The following is a 4,361-nucleotide window of genomic DNA, read 5'->3' as shown; positions in this document are numbered from 1 at the left end:
CTGAAAACATGACCACCGTAAACATATGTAAACCAAAAAACAGATACTCAAACCATGTATTCAGGTAAGCTTTTGAGAAAAAAACAGAAGTGCCCTCAAAATGGAAAACACTGGAAAGCATGTAAAAGCAGAGCCTGTTCAAAATAAGAATTCTGAGCCCTAATGATGAACTTCTAGAAAGTTCTAGACTGAAAGTTTTAGGCTGAAGATGGGAGGCCTTGAAGTGAACCTGACCCACCGTGTGCAGAGGCAGAGTCTTGTAAGGTAGCATCTTGGGACTCAATGGAAAGTAGAATCAAGAGGAGACAAAAGAGTCAGTGTCCAGAAGCGCCAAGGCCTCAGACACAGATCAGCCAGATGACTCCTGCAGTCCAGGATCTTCCTTTCTCCCAGCTTTATTAATGTGTAATTGACAAATAAAAATTGAATATATATAAGGTGCACAATGTGATGTTTTGGTATGTGTATACATTGTGAAATGCTTGCCACAATATGATTACTATATCTAGCACCTTAGTTATCATTATGATTACTCAGCCGCTTCAGGTGTGCCACACATATTGTTAACCACAGTCCCGTGCTGGACATTAGCTCTTCAGATCTTCTTCCCCCTGACCAACATCTCCTCATTGCCCCATACCTTAGCCTGACCTCAGGCACCCACCTTTCTAGTCCCCACTTCTAAAGTTGGTTTTATCCTCCCAGTGCTGAGGATCAAACCCAGGGCCTCCTACATGCTAGTCAAGCACTCTACCACTGAGCTACATCCCCAGCCTAAGTTCGACATTTCTAGATTCCACATATAAATGAATGATGCAATATTTGTTCAAGATTTTAAATTATTTTTGCAAAGGAACTCTGTACAATATGCCATTTGACTGTCTAAACAAGACTTCAAATTCAGTGCAGGACAATAATAATCATTCTATTCGACAAATGAAGGAACTGAGACCCACACGGCCTCTAGTCAGTAGCCAGCCTATAGAGCTAGAAGGCAGACCTCTTGGAGGCTCTTTTCCAAACTAACAGAAAACCACAGTCCAACTATTGGCACCCATATTGGGGTTTTTTAAGTCTGGAAGAAATACCACCAAACATTTATTGAGCAAGATTGCCTTGGGCTGTGGTTTGACTGTGTTCCCCGCAAAAGTCATCTCCAAATTCACATGTGAATGATATTTGGACGTGGAGCCTATGGGCAGTCAGTATAATTAGAAGAGGCCATGAGGGTGGGACCCCATCTTGGCATTAGTGCCTTTGTAATGGAGGAAGAGACCTGAACTGGGATGATTCTCCATCTCACCATGTGAAGCCTTCCACCATACCAATCATGCAGCAAGAAGACCCGCCCCAGATGCCCAGCTGGCACCCCAACCTCCAGAACCACGAGAAATAAAGGTCTCTTCTTTATAAATTACCCAATCTGTGGTATTCAATTAAAGCAAGAGAAAACTGAAGTCTTATAAGCATAACCGCTCATTTAATGCACATCACAAACAGATATCAGCATACAAATGGTTCTTTCCACTTTCTAGACTGGGAAAAATTGGAGCTCAGAGATTTAAGCCACCTGCCAGAGGTGACATGGACTGCCAATGGCAATCCAGGATTCGCACGCAGGTCTGTGTGACCCCACACGCCAAGTTCTACCCTGTCGTTAAGGATCCACCTGCCCTCACGTGCCTATGGTTTTGCCCAGTTATTCAGAGCATGCATTTTCTGGCCGGTGTGCCGCCCTTCATTTGCCTGCCCTGCTGCTGCCTCTCACTGACTCAACTCAGGGCAGAGGGGCGAAAGATGTTGGTTCAGGAAAGCTGAGCTGTGACCCTGAGCTGCTGACAGAATGTCTGATATTTATAGCAACTTAGAGTCAAGTACCAGGAAAAGTGTGTTCTGAATTGTTGCAGATGTACTCAGGGGAAAAGAAAACATCTCTATGAAAAATTGTGTGGGATGCTTAACTGATGGAACATCAGACATGAAAGGACAACCCAGTGGGTTTGCATTCCAGGTAAGAAATAACAGTGGAAGGACAGTCCAGTCGGACTCCGTGGGTGACAGTCTTCCAAAACTCAACAGATCCTGTCCCTAGCTGCATTTATAAATTACCACCCTACAGTTGAACTCTTTTATTTACGCTTTTATCTATCAGTTTAGGTCTGTCCCATTCCATGAAGGATTTGAGGATGATTGCTGGTGAAGACTATGATAGATTGACTACACTGGTGGCCAAAACTTTCAGACAATCAGGTAATATCCTACCACATTGACTGTGGCTTGATGCTGTGACTTGCTTCTGCCAACAGAACACCAGCAAACTTGAGGCAAGCACCACTTGGAAAAGCATGCAGAGAAGAGCCAAGTTATACGAGCTGAGGCCATCCTAGACTGGTCAGCTTCTGGCCAACTTATTTGTGACCACGGGGCCTGACTGGGAGTAGCCTATGCCAACACAGATCAGCAGAACTACCCAGAGACCCATGAGAAGTAACGGATTGTTGTTTAAAGTCACCGGGTTGGAGGAGTTGCTTGTTACCCAGCAATAACTAACTGATACAGGGACTCACATTCTAATGAAACACAAATAACCAGCAAGTGTGTACCGAGTGTCACTCTCAGTCCTATCATAGTTCCTAGGAAATACAATACTCATATTAAGATGTGATCCTCACTACTAGGGGCTTCTTATTGACTGATGCTCCTTGACTTACAATGGATTTATGTCCTTATAAACCCATCGTAAGTTGAAAACATCCTAAGTCAAAAATGTGCCTAATACAGCTAAGCTACCAAACATCATAGCTTACTCCAGCTGGTCTTAAACATGTTCATTCAAAATTTAAACCCACAGTTGGGCAAAATCATCTAATGCAAAGTAACGGTGCATTGAGTACTCCCCGTAATCTGGAAGGGGAAAGCGGGACCGGACGGTCGCATGGGTGGACTTTCACACCATTGCAAGTTGAAAGTTTGTTAGGTAGAACCATCGACCATTCTCTTCTATGGCACAACAAAGTAGAAATACCAGCAAGGTCTACTTCAGCCAAGTGGAAATCGTTTATGTCCCACTCGCTCCACAGGACCAAGCTCAAATGCCACCTTCTTGAAACCTTTCCTTCTCCTCTCCTCGCCAAGTTGAACTGCTACCTCTGTCTCCACTGGGGTATTTCAGACCTTTACTTCAAGTTTTCCCACAATGCTCTTCATGCTTGTTTGGGGTTATAGTTGAATGAAAATGTCTGTCTCTTGTGCTGATTGTAAAACTGCTTATCTTATTTATTTTCTTGCTTATCAATATAGGGATGATGATTATTTAAATATTTTAAAAACTACTTTCAATCACTTTCTTTTACAATCTGGTAGAGTGTTTTATGAATGTAAACATCCAACATTTGGCACAATGTCTTGCATGAATATGAGCATCTTAATAAATGTTTGTTAAATGAAAGAATGGTATAAGAGCCAGGTATAGTGGCACACACCTGCAATCCAAGCTATTTGGGAGGCTGAGGCAGGAAGATCGAAAGTTCCAGGCCAGCCTGGGCAACCGAGTAAGACTGTCTCAAATAAAAACTAAAAAGCTCTGGGGATGTAGCTCAGTGGTAGAGCAACCCTGGGTTCAATCCCCAGTACGAGAGAAAAAATGTTGCAACAATTTAGCATGAGAAAAAACTCAGACAAGGGTGGCATCAAGAGGCTTCTGGAAGGAAACAGGAGTTAAGGGTCTCACACAGGAACTCACAGTTAACATTTCAGAGTCCATGGACAGAATTCAAGGGCCCATGAACTTGGACAAGAAAAGACTGACACCTTTCCATTCATTGCTCTCAGACAGAGACTTGGCATCTCCTTCCGTTATGAACACAGGCTGTCAACCACAGGAGTAGAGTGAACGGGCATTTTTCTATCACAGTGCTGCAGATATCTCAAGAGATCACGTGTGGTCATCACTACTTTGAAATTATGGTGTCTTTAAAATGTGGTAAGCAAGACGCACCATATTCCAATGCCGCGAATGTGTTTTTTGGTGGTGCTGGGGATTTGAACCCAGGGCCTTGTGCTTGTGAGGCAAACACTCTACCAACTGAGCTATATCCCCAGCCCCCACAAATGTGGTTTTCAAAACATTTTAACAACTGCTCTCAGTCACGTCCCTTTAGACACTTACTATTCTATTTTATGAATTTTAAAAGAGTTTTCGAGAAGGGCCCCTTCATCAGGCCACCAAATAGTACCCATGGTACAAAACTGGTGAAGACCCCTGAGGCTCCCGCCATTCCTTGGGGAAGGGGTAGACTGTGACCACAGGGATGGGCCAGAAGTGGATGTCCTAATGGGTAACCAGCAGAAACGCACAGTGG

General features: G+C 43.7%; 1 non-coding gene across 1 annotated transcript; it reads right to left on the bottom strand.

Annotated features, from left to right (window-relative positions):
• Positions 1–4,025: 4,025 nt before the first annotated feature.
• On the bottom strand, positions 4,026–4,099 carry Trnav-cac (transfer RNA valine (anticodon CAC)). Its single transcript has one exon. It is a non-coding gene; the product is annotated as a tRNA-Val (tRNA).
• Positions 4,100–4,361: the final 262 nt, after the last annotated feature.

Source organism: Sciurus carolinensis, chromosome 11 (assembly GCF_902686445.1).
Source record: "Sciurus carolinensis chromosome 11, mSciCar1.2, whole genome shotgun sequence".
Classification (NCBI taxonomy): Eukaryota; Metazoa; Chordata; class Mammalia; order Rodentia; family Sciuridae; genus Sciurus; species Sciurus carolinensis.
This window is presented reverse-complemented; position numbering and strand designations above follow the sequence as displayed.